Source organism: Topomyia yanbarensis, chromosome 2, assembly GCF_030247195.1.
Source record: "Topomyia yanbarensis strain Yona2022 chromosome 2, ASM3024719v1, whole genome shotgun sequence".
In the NCBI taxonomy this organism is placed as follows: Eukaryota; Metazoa; Arthropoda; class Insecta; order Diptera; family Culicidae; genus Topomyia; species Topomyia yanbarensis.
The window spans coordinates 407,124,897-407,144,003 of record NC_080671.1 but is presented as its reverse complement, the minus strand read 5'-3'; the positions used below and the strand labels follow the sequence as shown (position 1 = coordinate 407,144,003).

Sequence of the window (19,107 nt, the reverse complement as noted above, 5' to 3'; positions counted from 1 at the left end):
CTGAAGAAAGGCAGGAAAAAGTTTGAGTGGACGGTTGATGGTGAAACAGCCCTGCGGAAATTAAAGGAAGCACTGGTGTCCGCGCCCGTCTTAGCCAATCCCGATTTTACGCAAAGTTTCATTATTGAGACAGATAGCTCGGACCTTGCCATTGGAGCCGTACTAGTTCAGATCCAGAAGGGGGATCGCAAATGCATCGCCTATTTCTCTAGAAAACTATCCAGTACGCAGAGAAAATACAGCGCAACAGAGCGCGAATGCCTAGCGGTCCTTCTGGCCATCGAAAACTTCCGACATTTTGTGGAGGGCAATCGTTTCGTTGTTCAAACCGACGCGATGAGTCTGACGTTCTTGAAAACGATGTCCATCGAGTCCAAAAGTCCACGAATCGCTCGATGGGCGCTAAAGCTTTCGAAATACGACGTCGAGCTACAATACAAAAAGGGGTCCGACAACATATCCGCGGATGCTCTAAGCCGCTCAATATTCTCAGTCCAAGCTTCGCTGGCCGATCCGTACATCGAAGATCTGAAAAGGGAAATAGAAAGAGATCAGGAACGGTTTCGTGACTTTAAGGTCGTGGATGGCAACATTTTTAAGTTTGTGACTAACTCGACATTGATCGAAGACCCTGCATACCGATGGAAGCAAGTTCTGCCCCAAGGAGAACGAAAAAAGGCAATAGAGGCTATCCATAATCAAGCCCATCTTGGATTTTTGAAAACCCTCGAAAAGGTCCGTGAAAGATATTATTGGCCTCGCATGGCAACGGAAATCAAACGGTTCTGCTACAGTTGCTCGATATGTAAAGAATCGAAAGTGCCAAATCAAAACGTTCGCCCACCCTGTGGGAAACCTAAGCTATGCACGAGACCCTGGGAGATGATTTCGATCGACTTCCTTGGACCGTACCCAAGATCGAAAAAGGGAAACGTTTGGATTCTAGTCATTTGCGATTTTTTCTCCAAATTTGTACTGGTTCAATGCCTTAAAACAGCCACAGCCCCAGCCGTATGCGCGGTTATGGAAAACTTGGTTTTCAACCTTTTTGGAGCCCCGTCGATATGCATCACAGACAATGCGAAAATTTTCTTGTCGGATCAATTCCGGAAAACCTTGAAAACCTATGGGGTCACGCAATGGAATTTGGCGGTATATCACCCGAGTCCAAACCCGTCCGAACGAGTGAACCGTGTCATTGTCACCGCCATTCGATGTGCTTTGAACAAGCAACCGGATCATCGCAGCTGGGACGAATCTGTTCAGACTATTGCTATGGCCATTAGAACTAGCGTTCATGAGAGTACAGGATTTACACCATACTTCATAAATTTTGGCAGGAATATGGTTAGCAGTGGCACAGAATACGAACATCTTCGCGAAGCAGACGACGGCTATAGCAATAGCCCTCAACAGCGCAGCGAAAATGTCCAGAAGTTGTACGAGCTAGTGCGACACAATCTCCACAAAGCCTACGAAAAGTACTCAAAACCGTACAACTTACGGTCCAACAATAAACATAAATTCCGAACTGGTGATTGGGTGTACAAGCGCAACGTTCATCTTTCTGATAAATCGAAGCAATTCGTCGGTAAATTTGGGAATAAATACTCAAAAGCACGAATTCAGTCTGAGCTGGGAACCAACACATACGTTCTGGAAGATGAAACCGGTAACAGGATTCCTGGTACGTTTCACGGTTCCTTTCTTAAGCGAGCGTAATTGCCGTGACCTGCTGGCTAGTTCCAGTACCATTTATCGAGCTATGACGGTGCATCGGCCGGGATGCACATAAACAATTGCACAAAAAGCCTAAACAAAATACTCCTTGAGGTGCTACGGCAAACCGTCCAACGTTCGAGATGTCAGTTCGTTGTTTCCTTGCGTTGTTGACATCCATAGATAATAGATCGCATAAACCACTATCAAACCAAATGCCTTCGCGCCACCTCCACTAAGTAGACATCAGTAGACCAAGTAGATCACCGTAGATTTGTCAAAATTTGCACAATAATAATTGTTTTCCGCAAAAATTTATAATTTCACTCGTCTCTGCATCATGTTAGTTGCCTACGAATGCAATTTTGACATTTGACAGCAACTCCGACAGTGTTCTGCATATACACACATACATTAACATTCTGCTCATACGTATAGGTAATAGCTAGCGTCTTAAGACGTCTGATCGATTTGGCATGTTGTTTGTTATTGAGTTCTTTGCGACCGGTCTCACGAACACTAATGTAGTTTTCTGGTTGAAAACAATCCCATTTACTTTTGCCGTCTTTGTTTATTATTTTCCACCAGCTTGTGATGTAGTATTTGTGTCATGTGGCGTGTACGTACATGAGCCGTAGAAAAGTCTATTTGGATTCGAATAGGGCGTTTGAAATGAAATAAGGAGAGGGATGAATGAGATGTAGAATTAAATAGGTTTATTTTGAATAATTCGTTTTCAGACATTTCTGGAGTTATTTGGCATTAGGATTAAAAAGATTCTGTTTCCAATTTATCAATTGGAGTTATCGGTTTCGGAATGAAGAATTTTCCAGACATTTCTGGAGTCATTTTGAGTTTAAGGTTAGCAAAGAAAACACCTTTTCAGATATTTTGAAGTTATGAGTTTTCTTTTTGGTTAGAGATTGATAGAGATAGAATGAGGTTTGAAGCGAGTCGAGAAGTTTGGGAAAATTGAAGGAAGGGAGTAAAAGAAGGGAACAGATCAGCATCGTCAAATCGAAATCAGACATTTTTAAGTTTCTTTGGTAGACTTCTGCGTAATTTGGATCAACAAATTAAACGATAGACAGTTTAGCCAAGCTTGATTTGCTAGATACAGAAAATAAGAGATTTCTTCAGCTTTGAAGAATAAAAATTTTGAAATTTATTTTAATTTCAAAATTTTTATTAAATTAGTATAAACGAATATGTAACGAGATAGAATATACCAGTCGGTATCACACTGACAGCATTGCTTACTGCGCCATCTCTCCGTCAAAAGGAAGGCTGCGGCTCACGGAAAAGTTTAACTTTACACGGGCTCCACCTCACCCTCCTTTGCCTTTTCCACCCGATGAACCCCAGAAGGATAACTCCAACGAGGATCGTAAACGATCACGTTAGGTAGACTTGCCGGACAGAGTGAGTGAGATGGGCAACTCTTTTGTGTTTCGGGAATCACGCCACTATACCAAAAAAGGGTATTTGTTCTCACTTTTAAAGAGATTGCTGAAGCCATCAGTTGGGGATAAGTGCGAAGCGTGACCAAAAAGTATTAGATTGGCAGTTGAAGAAAGTTCACACGAGAAGATTCGAAGCAAATGTTTAATTAAAAATTGAAATAGCATCCGCTAATTAGAAAACTGATAAAACAGCATATTTAGTGCGCAGATGCTGTACGTAGTGCGTAAGTAGACGCTTTTGGTTACCACGTGCTGTTGGTATAAACCAATGATCTTTCTAGGCTCTCTTGATCAAAAAGGCGGTAATAATTTGTTTAAAAACCCTATCTATTGATCACTGTGCCACCCTAGTGATACAAATCAGGTAACCTTGTAATAGTCACGAAATTGGACTTCAGTTAACGTTAACCGTTGAACAGGTAGGCAACCCGCTCAACGTGGGTTTTTCTCTGGGAGCACCACCCAGCCAACTTCAGCCTGGGCAGATCGGAAAGCCCGCCAGCCAGCCAATCACCGCCTAGCAGCAATTACGCGCCGATCCAACGTCTCCAAATTCACCATCCTGTGACGTTAAGACGGTACCTCGCCCGGTAGCATTCCGTCGGGCGTATACGACGGAGAATAGTCCGACAAATTCTCGTGCTCATTGCCATCCCACGGGCACCCTCGTCGTCCAGGTAAATCGTCAACCGCTAGGCAGAACTGGGCGATATGTTGCATGCGCATGGTCGTGCGCGGAGTCACTAAGCGAGCAGTAAGTACGACTGAGATTGCATCGTCAGCGAGGGAAGGATACTACCGGCATCAAACTGCATCGTATCAGGTCAGCGTGTGGTAGATTTAGAAGAAGCTAAGGGAAAGAGACCAAATATGTACAGAGATCTAAGCGTCCCGGGACAAGAAAACGCATCCATAGGAAAATAGAAATGTTATACCGCTCTATAGTGTCTCTCTATCTCCCTGAGGGTTTATGACCATCTCGATTAAAGTGCGCGGTTCGTTCGTTTTACTTTTTTATTGTTAGATTTTTACGCGAAAGATTTTCTCAATTAACTTATTCGGTTTGGCTATTGTTTTGGGCTCTCGTCGGTGGATTAGCTGAGTAAGAACGGTGTTTGAGCCACTTTAACATACCCGCCTTGTGGATAGAGTCTCTGGCCGGACTATCGTCATGCGTCGGCAGCCTTCCTAACGGAAGTGGCGCTTAAGTTGTCGACTGTTGTGTGCACAAGTAAACCGTTACAGATTCAAATGTTTGGTTGGGTTACTGTTGTTGTTCCCTGGACATGTTTAGTTTTTTTTAATAATTCTTGTTCATAATTTGAGAATACACAGCCGCCAGTCACATGATGTTCAGCTCCTGAAAAGCTTATTCGCGATTTTTGTGATTTATCATCACGTTGCCTTGTTATTTTAATCATGATTTTACTATCGGATTTTTCTGTCAGACTGGCGGGATTTATGATCATGATTTCAGGATCTTAGTCGCGAATGTCGTAATTTTTATTCACGTTATCGTTATATTTTAGTCATGAGTGGAGTGATTCATGTTTATGATTTCACGATCTTGGTCGCGATTTTTGACAATTTAAACACGTGTAATGTGATTTATGTTCATGATTTCAGGAACTTTGTCATGATTTTCGTTATTTCTATTTACGTTATCGCCATATTTTAGTCATGAGTAGAGTGATTCATGTTTATGATTTTAGGATCTTAGTCACGATTTTTGTCACGAGTTGTGTTATAAATGTTCATGATTTCAGCATCTTTGTCACGATTTTCGTAATTCCTGTTCACGTTATCGTGATATTTTATTCTAGAGCTTGCTTTTGAATTTGACTCGTGGAGTAATGTGACCCATGCTCATGGTATCGGCAGTTTTATTCTGTGAAATATATCATGAACACGATTTTGTTTTCTGTCCAGACATCACACTGAACCTTATCAAATGAATAACGATGTTCGAGGTCCTAATAATTTTCTCATATCTACTGATCGTACCTATTATTGGTCACTAGCAGCAGGACATTTCATGAAAAAGTGCATAAAACAAAAATGATTCCCCGAATAACACTGCAAATTTTGAGAAATAGTTCACGTGAAAATTTCATTACCATGATGTATGATATTGAAAATAATTAGAAATGAATTCTAAATATTACGAGTACAAAACAATCGTAAATCATGAACTAGATGACAAATCCATGATAAATAGTTCATGATTTTATGAAAAATTTGACGAGTACGAATGGTCAGACGTGACTATTTTACTAGAAATCATGAACCAGTTCACGAATACATGAATAATATGTTATGATTTCGTGAACTATTTCATGATCACGAATGGCAAGTCATGACTATTAAGGAATTCCACGAAGATCCGTCCGAAAATCATTAAAATCGTGACCGACCATCTTATGGCATATTCGTTTTTGACAGTGCACTACACCGGTGTAGTCGGTGCTACACTCATTCAAACTTGGGTGTAATCAGTCTATCTCTTTCTTTACACTATACCGGTGTAGCACCAAGAAAAAACGAAAACGCCATTAGATTCCGATGAAACTTTGCACGTTTCACCGTCTTGGAAGACTAAATATTTTCCACAGGTAATAAGATTATTTTGACTCAAGAGCAACTTTTCAAAAGGGCGTAAACGTTTCTACATGCATGAATTTCAATTTTTTTGTTCGATTACTATATTTTATACAGCAAAACTATCTAAGAACGAGTTACAGGGAATGAACACTTTTGTCTGTCTGAGAAAAATTTAAATTGCGAAAAAACCCATTTTTTTAAATTTTTTATATTTTGTTACCAAAAACCTAAAGAGAAAAGAAACATTTTGAATGTGATTGCATGATGGAGAAAAAATCGGTAAAAAGAATTTTCTTACAATAACTTCGTACATGTTTTTAAATTTGATACTAATTGACATATAAAATTGTAATTTTATTACAGAATATAATTCAAAGCACCATATAAAATCAAAATGCATTTAGTAAAAATCTTCCAAAATGCGATAGATTTCGAGATATTTGAAATTTTGCTCCTTCAAAAACAATTAATTCGTGGAATTATGCTCTTTTTAAAAGTTATTCGCGTTACCCCATCATAAAATGTGAAAAATTTAATGTTTCTCGTTTTAAAGACGTAAAAGCAACTTTTTTAGTGTATTTGGATCATGGAGAAGCTTTCAATAAAAAAGTTTTCCTAACAACAACTTTTGACATATTTTTATAATTCTTACTATTTGCAGTCAAAAATAAAATTTTCTTTTTGAATATGATTCTAAACGTTATTTTAAATCGAAATGCTCTTAACAAAAATTTTCTAAAATGTAGTAGCTCTCGAGATATTTTAACTTTTGTTTTAACAACACAATCATTTTGTTTTATTACGACCTTTTTATAAATTAGTCGCGTTTCTCCATCAACAATAATAGGTTTTTCAAAAGGTCCGTAAACTTTCCTGCAACTTTCTCTTTGACATCTAGGCGATATTGTGAAACATTTGAAAGTTACATGAAAACAACCAAAATATGATTCAACTACATAGTTTAATCATCAGACCCTATGGTTGAAATATATTTTGGTTGCTTTCATGTAACTTTCAAATGGTTTACAATATCGCCTTCATGTCAAAGAGAAAGTTGCAGGAAAGCTTACGGGCCTTTTGAAAAACCTATTATTTTTGATGGAGAAATGCGACTAACTTATGAAAAGGTCGTAATAAAACAAAATAATTGTGTTGTTAAAACAAAAGTTAAAATATCTCGAGAACTGCTGCATTTTAGAAATTTTTTGTTAAGAGCATTTCGATTTAGAATGGCATTTAGAATCATATTCAAAAAGAAAATTGTATTTTTGACTGTAAATAGTAAGAATTATAAAAATATGTCAAAAGTTGTTGTTAGGAAAACTTTTTTATTGAAAGCTCTTCCATGATCCAAACACACTAAAAAAGTTGCTTTTACGTCTTTAAAACGAGAAACATTAAATTTTTCACATTTTATGATGGGGTAACGCGAATAACTTTTAAAAAGAGCATAATTACACGAATTAATTGTTTTTGAAGGTGCAAAATTTCAAATATCTCGAAAACTATCGCATTTTGGAAGATTTTTGTTAAATGCATTTTGATTTTGGATGGTGCTTAGAATTATATTCTGTAATAGAATTACAATTTTGTATGTCAATTAGTATGAAATTTAAAAACATGTACGAAGTTATTGTTAGAAAAACTTTTTTACCGATTTTTTCTCCATCATGCAATCACATTCAAAATGTTTCTTTTCTCTTTAGGTTTTTGGTAACAAAATATAAAAAATTTAAAAAAATGGGTTTTTTCGCCATTTAAATTTTTATCATAAATTTTTGTTTTTTTGAAAAATGACTCAACATTTTTTTCAGTGTATATTTTTGACAGACAGAAGTATTCATTCCCTGTAACTTGTTCTAAGAGAGTTTTGCTGTATAAAATACAGCAATCGAACAAAAAAAAATTGAAATTCATACATGTAGAAACGTTTACGCCCTTTTGAAAAATTGCTCTTGTATCAAAATATTCCAATTGCCAGAGAATATCATGGAGATTCATACAGTGAACACACTTGCAAAGTTTCGTTCGAATCGACGATGGTCATATTTTGCGGTCGGCCGGTTTCTCATGGAATCCCTCAATAGAAATCGTGAGTCAGTTCACGAATATATGAGTAATATTTGATGATTTTGAAAACTATTTCACGAGTACGAATAGTGAGTCGTGGGTATTATACTACGATTCATGAACTAGTTCACGTATACATGAGTAATATTTTATAATTTTGTGATTTCTTTCATGAGCAAGCATGGTCGTGATTATTGTACTAGGAATCATGAACGAGTTCATGAATTTACGAATATAATTTGTGAATTATTTCACTAGCATGGATACCAGATCGTGACTAATATATTAGGAATCATGAATTGGTTCACAAGGATTGAATGCATTCATGAAAAAAATTCCGAGTTTCGTGAAATAGTTCACGAGAAAATATCCAAAATATTTTATTTTGTGAACTAAAGTTCCTTAATATATGAATAACATCATGAGTCAACCTTTAACTTTATGAACAATGTTCAAAAAGTTGTGAACTAGTTCACGTACAGAAAATAGATTTGGTAGTGACAGAGCGTAAATCGTGACTGAAGTTCACAAAACAAAAAACTAATATTTCCACAAATAAAAGCGCTATGCTGCCGTTACTGAAGGGTAATTGAACATACACACTTAGAAAAAATGAAAATTACATTTGACGTAAACTACATTGTGACGTATTTTGATGTCGATTAATGAAATTTTATATGTTTTGACATGTAAAACAAAATATTGCGTCTCTTTTGATGTAGCAATTGTTTGAATGGATGGCGCCTTCAAACACCTAACTTCGAATGATATTCGAATCTGCAGCAAACTTATATTTAAAATTTCACAAAACTGTCATGTTCTGTTGGTGTTCGATATTGATGGCTTTGCCCGAGATAGGCTGAAAAATCTCATTCTTCAAACCTGGTGTTTTTCAGGTACTTTGGAATATAGATTACTTTCCGGTCCGGATAATCTTACAGATGCCTAACGTCATATTCACTGAATCTCCGCCAAGTACACCAGAAGACCACGCTACGGCTCTGAACTTAATAAATAGATTTTTAAAAATTATTTGTAGCTGTAATTGTACGGATCAACAATGTACCAAGCAATGGTGGACTTATTCGCTTTCTCGAAACAACGACCCAGTAAAGTGCATATATAATCGAAATTTGCAGCTGACGTACGGTGGTTTCCCGCGATCTATGTTTTGTTTCGGCAAACACACACACCCACAGAACTGCATATTTGAACTAACACTGTATTTGGAATTAGTGTTGGTTTTTCCGATCCACAAACTGCTTGTAAAAGTCATTTGCATAAAATTTATTACGCTGCGTTCGATGTTTTAAAGCAATTTAAAACAAGCAACGCGTGCTCTCGATACCAGCGGTAAATCTTTTAACTAATTATAATTACCCCCTCCCCCCACCTTTTTTGGGACAATTCTCCGTCTCTGAACCTCAAAACTAATTCAGCTCTCAGCATTACTATTCGCAGTTTGCAGAAGCAATAATTTACCATATTATTAAAAATCCAATTAAACTCGTTGGTAATGACAAAGCGCCCTCCTCAGCCTTTAACACGTCGGAGCAGCAGCAGCAGCTTCTATTCTTTTTGCGACGGGAAAGGTCCAAAGTTTTCGCTTTTGTTTGAGTAGCAGCAGAGGCGCGCGTTTTTGGGTCCACCCAGAAGCAGAGACAAAAACACTGTAAAGAAATAATCCGGTTTGCGGTTTGTGGAATATGCTGCAAAACTTCAGTGCCTTCCAACAAATTAACTTAATTTAGGGGTTAGTCCCGCGATAAGCTGGCTATGAACCGGATAAGGTGGATTGTGGTTGTGCAGCGGTCGGTTCCAAATTACAAATCCTTTTGTTTTACATTTTTTTTTGTTGCACCGACACCCCAAAAGAACACGACCGGTGTAAAAAGTTTGACCCAATCTGTTCTGGGCTAGCACATTTGAATGGGGGTAGCTGATGGGGGGAGCGAGCTTTCAGCGTGTCAACAGTGTGCTGGAAAGGACGTGAAAGTTTAATCAGTGATGTAGACGGTAGCTTACAGTGGTGTTTTGTAATATGACGAAAATTGGAGCGTTCTTTTTTTTGATTACCGTCAATTCGGTTGAAACCGTACAGGTTGTTGGCAGAACACCAAGGTTTCGAGTTATTAATTTTAAAGGTTTTATATTAGTTTCACCATGAACCAAACTGCAGGCGACAGCTGCAATAGAAGCCTCGGAAATCATTTTTGCAACATTACACAGCATCCAACTTTTAATTGCATCCCCGCAATAATAATCCGACACATGCTGCTGCCAGACATGTAGATACGAAACAAAGTGCTGCTTAGTGCCGATGTTTCCGTTCCGATGGTTTTGTTTGAATAAAACTTGCATCCCGTACCGGCAGAGTGCGCTTACAGTCCTCCTCAACATAGGTGCTTCCCTACGACTAAGCCACAAATTATGCCGCATCCTGCACAATATGAACCACTTCCTCCGGAATGTGAGATAGACACTAGACGCTTCCCGACCTACCCCCAGCTTGCAGTCGCATCATCATGTGCACTATCGTCTACCGTTGGAATCGTTCGCCACCACCAACAACAACACCAGCCCTGCCACAGATATTTGGGCGAGAACATTCCCGGCGTACGAAAAGCCGAGAAGTTGCTAATGAATTTAATTCAAAAGTGCTGTAATGAAGTTTTTGATTCGAATTACATTTAGCACCCCGGTACGAGCCGGGGATTTAGGGTTTGTGCGCGAGGAGGGTAACTGAGGATTTGTGGCACAGGTCGGGGTTCACAAATAACCGGCAAATGCTCTGCGTTGGCTGGTTGCGGAATAAAAGCTCTGCCTGCTGTGTTACGGTAGGCGACGTTCTAATGGGACTGGTTTTATTACACATGCGGTAAGTACCGAGAAGAGGATGATAGTAGGAAGAATTATGATAGCCAAATGAAATATTAGTGTATATTATGTAGAATGAAACGAACTACGGTTTTATTCAGCCCTGGAATGTTAACAGCACTCAGAGAACCGGGAGTATTTCCAAATAAATGAAAGGGTGCTAGAAACAATGTACAAAGGGCTTTGTTTCGAATAGGATACATCAAAAAATGACGTAGAATTTTTTGAATAATTTTAAACACCAGACCCCCTCCCCTGATAATAAAGTAGCTTTTTTTCAAAGTAAAAGAGGAAATCAAATAATTTGCGAGCACTCTGGATTTGGGATCATACTTAAGGAAACGCTTTAGGATCAAATGTTGATTTCTATCTCTATTTGACAGCAGCTTTAACAGTAGTACCGGTACTTCTTAGTGCGCCTTGGGTAGACTGGTAGTGACATCAGACTAATGGAAATATTTACTGCCGAGGATTTTTCATGTTCCAAGATCAGTCTTGGTATACAAAAGTTCTATTATCTCGACTGCAGCGGCAGATTTTCTGGCAAATATTATACATTTGACACATCTAGATTTTCATAATATTCCGAAAATTATTTATTTACGGAATTTGTTTTCGAATTCGTCTCATCAGAATCCAACAATAAGTTAAGCTAGCTAAGGATTCATTTGAAATGGTTTGGTCAGTAGACAACGGAAATAATGATTACGGTTGGAGAACTAAAATGGCGAAATTCGAAAACAAGAAATATAGAGAAATACCATCAATATGGGTATCACGTTGATTTTCACTGTTTTGTGGTTAGCAGTAGCCGAGAATCTTGGATTATTGTTCTCTCTATTTTCTGGTTTCCGGAAGATGCCATATTGGATTTCAAAATGGCGTTAATCATCGATTTCCGGTGTCCACTGACCAGCCGCTTTCAAATGACATTCATATTGGTGATGGTTTTCACTGTTTTGTGGGAGCCGGAAGTTGCTATCTTTGATTTCAAAATGGTCTTGATCATCTTTTATCGATGTGTACTGACCACCCCTTTTCAAATGACATTCATATTGATGATGCTTTTCACTGTTTTATAGTAACCGAAAGTCGCCATCTTGGATTTGAAAATGGCGTTGATCATCAATTTCCGATGTCTACTGCCCATTCTCCTTCAAATAGTACCCATATTGATGTCTGCTGGTCACCTCCTTTCGAATGACACTCTTACTGCTTCTTTATATTTTCTGGTAACCGAAAGTCGCCCTCTTGGATTTCAAAATAACATTAATCATTGATCTGCGGTGTCTGCTGGCCACCCGCTTTCAAATGACATTCATATTGATGATGGTTTTCACAGTTTTGTGGGAGCCAGAAGTTGGATCTCAAAATGGTGTTAAGCATATATTTCCTAGGTGTACTGACCACCCCTTTTCAAATGATGATATTTTTCACTGTTTTGCAGTAATCGAAAGTCGCCATCTTAGATTTCGAAATGGCCTTCATTATGGATTTCTGATGTGTACTGACCACTACTTTTCAAATGACAAGATAAAAATGCATCAAATGGGCCGTCTGGTTATAAAATTTACAAGTAGAAATCTGACGAGAGTAGGTGCACAGCGTTAGCGTTGTTTAGAGTTGATGAATTTTCCTCGCTTTGCTAGAAAAATCAAATAGTAAGAGACACATACTCATCACACGAGCGCCTATGTGAACGCCAGTGAGAAAAATTTTCTCCAAGCATCGTTCGTAACGAATGTCACCCATTCGTAATTCGACATGAATCTTTAATGTGGATTGATTTGATGCGCGGTGCTAAGTCAAGGGAACGCACATCGATGTCATCGTCACCGATGTAGATTTTGCTTTTACCGTTTTCCCATTGTTGATACAAATTGCGCTTCGTAATGAAGGTTTCTGCTTGGGCTAGACTTCCTAACGTTTCCAGCATACGGTTACAGGCGCGGCATAAGTTTAGGCATCCTTGAATTAAGTTTCATTTTCATTAGTACCAGCATTTTATGTGGTTCACTCATTTAACTATATTGTTTGTGCAAAGAATAAACAACAAAGTGATAGGTAGAATTGTTTAAGGGAATGTAGTCTAGGTTGGGACGGGTTTGTTTATAGGCTTCCATGACAATATTTTTTAGCTTGTAGTACATTATTTTGTAGATATATTATGTGGCTTAATGTCTACGAATGGAAGATGTTTACTTGCAATTTTAAATAAGACTCAGGATCAATTTTCTGTATGACGGCAAAATGGCCAAAAAAATGTGTCGTATAGTTTGAGACACTTTACAATTTAAATAATCAAAGACAATTTAAACTTTAATGCATTATATTTATTTTTTGGTTAATAATTGTTTGTTAATTGGTATTTTAGAATAAGAATGAGTAACTAAGTCATTCTATTTACTTCCATTGACAAAGTTAATCTGACTCACAGTTTTTACATGTAAAACTTGTACGCAATCTTGAACGCATGCGTAAGTGCATGGTGTCTCAACCTATACGACATGCTTGTCACAACCTATTTTTAGAAGAACAAAAAATCCAATGAACCAAACACAAAACCCTGATCGGTAATAACAATTCAGTTACTTCTTAACACTCTAAAATTATTTACGCCGCAATTTCGATGAAAAAGATTCAATTTAAGATGGCCAAAAATCAGCACAACAAAAAAAAATTCGCTCGTTTGAGGACACTGCTCAGTACAGCCGTGCCAAGAATGAACTATAATTTCAACTTGGCATAAAAAGTGAGCTACGACCGAGTCAAGTATGTGCTGAAAATAACAGATGGCAACACTGCATAGGAACGAAAATATTGAGCTGTCCCAACCTATACGTCAATCCCGTACAAATCAGTGAAAGCCATCATCCATAAGGGTGTCATTTGACAGGCGGTGGTCAGTATACATCGGAAACAAATGATTAACGCTATTCTGTAATCCAAGATGACGATTTCCGGTTACCAAAAAGCAGAGAAAACTATCATCAATATTGGTGACATTTGAAAATGGGTGATCAGTAGACAACGGAAATTGATGATTCATGCCTTTTCGAAATTTTAGATGGCGACTTCCAGTTTCCCCAAAACAGTGAAAATCATTATCAATACGGGTGCCATTTGAAAGAGAGAGAGAGAGAGAGAGAGAGAGAGAGAGAGAGAGAGATCGAAAAACATTGGAAATTAATGATTAACGTCGTTTGAAAATTCAAAGTGGTGACTTAAGGTATACCAAAAAATATAGGACGAATTTCGCGCTAAATCTTATTCAGAGTTGGCAACACCCTCTCATTTTTCAATTAAACTTCCTGTACATAACCATCTTATCACAAAAAAGCTACTTTGCATACTTAGTTTTTCCCAAAATGATCTAGACTGTCTTTTGAAAAGGGTCAAACTTTTTAACCATTCTTTTCAAATGACTATAGTCCAAAAATGGCAAATCCTACAAAAAAGTTGTAGGAGTGATTTTCATAAAAGTAGTCAAATTTTTGAATAAATATACTGAAAAAATTCTGCATCGACTCTTACACTGAAAAAAAAATCGATTTTAAAAATTTAGAGTCGATTTACAAAAAACCCATCTTTGTTTTGGATGAAATTTTGTTCCAAGATAGGTAATTACTTTCCCTACCTACCATCAAAAATTCAAGTTGGGCACTTTAAAGGAAAAAAAGTTATTTGAAAAAAAAAAGTTTTCCTTGTCTAACCTGATTTTTTTTCAGTGGATTTTTTTCAGGGCCCATAGCCTAGAGACCAGAGCCCAGAATCCCAAGGAGAGAACCCAGACTCCAGATTCCATAGCCGAGAGTCCCTAGGAGAGCGACCAGAATCCAGAGTCACGAGTTTTTAGCCCAAAATATTGAGGCGAGTCTAGAGTCCAGAATTCAGAGTTCAGTGTCGAAAATGCAGTGTCCAGAGTCCATAGCGCAGCGATCAGAACCCAGAGCTCCGAAGACAGAGCTCAGAGTCCAGAATTCAGAAATAGTGAGACCAGAGTTTAGAGTTCCAGATTCCCGAGTGCATAGTTCAGAGTTTAGAGTCCAGAGTCCACAGTTCAGAGTCCAAAGTCCAGAATCATGACCCAGAGCCCATAGCTCACAGACCACAGTCTACAGTCCAGAGTCCAGAGTGCAGAGTGCAGAGAACAGAGTCGGGAATCCTGGGTCCAGAGTCCTCAACCCAAATTACTGTGGCCAGAGTCCAGAGCTCTGAGACCAGAATCCAGAGCCTGAAGTATTTAACTCAAAATACTGGAGCAAAAGTTCAGACTCCGGAGCACAGAGCCCACAATGCTGAGTCCATGACACAGAATCTCGAGGTGAGAGTCCAGAGTCCAGAACCCAGCGTGAAGAATGCAGCATCCTGAGTTCTAAGTCCAGAATCTAAAGCTCAGAGACCAGAGACGAGAATCCTGAGACCAGAGTCCAGAGTCCTCAACCCAAAATACTGAGACCAGTGTCCCGAGTTCAGAGCCCAGAGTCCAGAGCACAGAGTTCTGAGCGCAGAGTCCTGAGCCCAGAATCCAGTGACCAGTGTCCCGAGGAGAGAACCCGCGGTCCAGAATCCAGAGACCCGAGTGCAGAACCTAAAGTTCAGAGTCTAGAGTTCAGATACCAGAGTGAAGGATCAAGACCCCAAATACCAGTGCGCATGATTCAGAGTCCAGAGTGCATAGTACAGAAACTCGAGGCCAGCGCCAAATGTCCATCATCCAGCGATGAGAGTGAAGAGTCCAGAATCTAAAGTTCAGTGTCAGATTAGAACCCAGAATTCAGAGTCCCGAGGGGAGAGCCATGAGTCCAGAAGTCCAGTCCCGAGTGTAGATTCCACAGTTCAGAGTCTAGTCCAGAATTAAGACCCCACAGACCATAGTTCAGAGTCTATAGCACATATCGAGGGCAGAACCCGGTGTCCGGAATCCAGCGTGAAGAGCGCAGAGTCCTCTGACGCCATGTTGAAGTCCACAGTACTTGATACTGTTTAACTTTGATTTATCCAATTGATCCATAATGAAAATTTTACTAGAGCTGCTCTTCACGACTGTTGTTACTAGACTGCTTTAAAGTCTTAGTTTTTTAGTACGGTTATTTGGTAAAATGAGTATTGATGCAGGTAAGGTACAGGTAACCATGGTAATATGCCAAACAAATACCAAATTTCCATATCAACTTTTGAATAGGGCTTATAAGATTTGTAAACAAACTTTTGTTTTACTGATTTCTCTTAATTTGTTATCATTTCAACACAGAAAACATGTGGAACTGATTGTACCAAGGGTAAATATGTTGATTCATATGTATTTTTCATGAAATGCAACTCGGTAACGGAATAATAAGCGAAATAAGTTTTTTACAAAAATCTCATTAGCCCTTTTGAAGAATTACTATTGATTTGTTACTGATACTTCTTGCATGTATCAGGCAACTAGCAGTTGAGAAATTGGTTTCTGAGATGATTATTACTTTCATTGGTTTAGTTTTCAATAAAAATACACTGAGAAAAAAATTCAGTTTGGACAAGGAAAAGTTTTTTTCAAATAACTTTTTTTCTTTGAAAGTGCCCAATTTGAATTTTTGACGGTAGGTAGGAAAAATTACCTATCTTGGAACAAAATTTCATCCAAATCAAAGATGTTTTTTTGTAAATCGACTTTAAATTTTTTAAATCATTTTTTTCCGTGTAGGAGTCGATGAAGATTTTTTTTCAATATTTTTATTCAAAAATTTAGAATTTTGTGAAAATCACTCATACAACATTTTTTATAGGACTTGTCATTTTTAGACTAAAGCTATTTGAAAAAAATGGTAAAAAAGTTTGACCCTTTTCAAAAGACAGTCTAGATCATTATTGGAAAAAACAAAGTATGCAAAGTCTTCATCTACAGAAAGTTTTATTAAAATCTGAGAGGGTGCTGCCACCTCTGAATACGATTTAGCGAGAAATTCGTCACATGGAGATCAGTAGACAACGGAAACTGATGACTCATGCCACTTCGAAATTCAAGATGGCTACTTCCGGTTTCGCCAAAACAGTGAAAATCATTATCAATACGGGTGTTATTTGAAAGAGAGTGATCGGAAATTAATGAGTAACGTCGTTTGAAAATCCAAAATGGTGACATCCGTGTATCAAAAAGTATAGAGAAACATCGTCAAAATTGGTATCATTTGAAAGGGGTCAAAAAGTCAGAAATTCATTATTATCGCTCTTTTGAAATACAAGATGGCGACTTCCGGTTTCCACAAGACAATGGAAACCATATAAGAATATGGGTGTCATTTTAAAAGGAGGGACCAATAGACAATAGAAATTAACTATTGACGCCGTTTGGAAATCCAAGACCATATTGATGATGGTTCTATTCATTTTATTCTAACCGGAAATCGCCATATTAGATTTTAAAATGGCGCTAATAATCGATTTCCGGTATCTGCTGACTACTCCACTTCAAATGACACTCATTTTGATGCTGGTTGCAGCTTCTTTCTATTTTCTAGTAACCAAACGTCGTTAGGTGAGATGTCAAAATGGCGTTAATCATCAATTTTCGATGTCTACTGACCAGCCCCCTTTCAAATGACACCCATATTGATGATGGTTTGTTTTTCTGTTTTGTGGTAACCGTAAGTCGCTATCTTGGCTTTCGCTGTAGTATAAAAAAAAACAACTTTCGTTAGCTACTGACTTGTACGGATTCAATAACGTACATAATATACTGAAATTCCATTACCCACAGGTTAGAATAGTAAAATTTCCTAACGCTTGTTAAGAACCTATGTATTATTTTCTTAGCGCAAAAATGGGTTAATATTCTAAACCTTTCTTGCGCTGAAATTTTTTTGGAACCATTTTTGCTTCAATTAATATTTGATCCAATTTTGCCTGAGTTGTGATAAAAGGACCGCATCAAAGAGTAAAACTATGCGGAAATAATAGTTTCCAGTTTGCAACCCGCTAGCGTACAATGACACGCTACAAAGCCACGTATAAAAGGTTAGAACTGCACAAAACAATTCTTTCTTCGTTCAAATTCTCAGAAATTGCCTTAGTGACGCAATCATTACATTTGTCGTATGTGAGTTTGTTATCGTTTCAAATATATTATTGTTATCGTTTCAAATATATTTCAAAAAGTACTGATAATACCAATACTTATTTTTATTCAATGCTGGTGTTTCGGTACCAAAAATGGGTAGATACTTCCGGAAAGTTGAAATGGTGGAGCTTACGTCAATAGTGCCATCGGAATACCCATCGAAAATATCGAGTTCTTTCAACGGATGTAAGTAATCTCCCTAAACGTGAGATTTTTGGATTTTTTTTTTTTCGATTTGTTTATTTGATAAGGCACGTATGCGTTAGCTTAAAGGTGCCATTTTTTCATTGTTTTACATTTTGAATTTCTTAAAACTAGGGGGTTACACATTTCAATATTATTTTGTTTTATATGATGAAACTAAAAAAAAAAATTTACAGCTAACTTATACATATAAAAGAGGGTATAATATAATATTCGTAAAATTTGGGGGACGGGTCATTTTGTGTGTTCTTTTTATAGTAATTCACTTTATGATTTTTAGAAGGGAGATTGTAGGAGAAATTAATTATTAACTAAGCGGAACATTTTACAAGCTTATTAACTAGAAATAACTAGAGAGAGAGAGAGAGTAGTTCAAGATTAGGGGGAATTAATTAGGGCTAGTGGTAGTAGTGGTACTGTTGTGCATTTCTTAACGAGATTAACTATTGATCAACTAAAACTAGAAGATAGGGGGCACATAAGTTGTGGGAAGATATTCAAGGGGAGAAGGGGGTGAAGTCATACATCTGTGTATCAGAGACATGGGAGGGAGGGTGGACAAGGCTGAAGGGGGGGGGGGGATGTAAACTTTCAGTTTCCGGCATCAGGACTAGAAGATAGGGGGCACATAAGTTTTGGGAAGATATTCAAGGGGAGAAGGGGTGAAGTCATACATCTGTGTATCAGAGACATGGGAGAGAGGGTGGACAAGGCTGAACGGGGGGGGGGGGGATATAAACTTTCAGTTTCCGGCATCAGGAATCAACGGCCAGGATTACAGATTCGAACGGATGTATCAAGTATTGGGACGCCGCGCGGTTTTCCTCGAGCCGGTAGGGGTTCCTCCAGACGATTTCGTAGTACGGCTCAGATACGGATCGGGAACACACCGCGCTGCGCGTGTGATGTTGTACTGTAGATCTCGTGTTGTTGGTTCATTCGCCAGATGTTTTGTCTCGTCTTGGAGTCGTATCAAACCATCGTTGGGGACGGTAGGCGGAAGAGGGCACTTCTGGGAATGATAAGAGAAAAGATAGGGGCATTTAAATTTGGATATTGATGGTTTTGAGG

General features: G+C 38.1%; 1 protein-coding gene across 5 annotated transcripts in view; it reads right to left on the bottom strand.

The window, feature by feature from the left end:
• Window positions 1-19,107, bottom strand: part of LOC131685028 (furin-like protease 1) — a 755,254-nt gene that overhangs the window by 126,834 nt on the left and 609,313 nt on the right. The window lies entirely within an intron of this gene.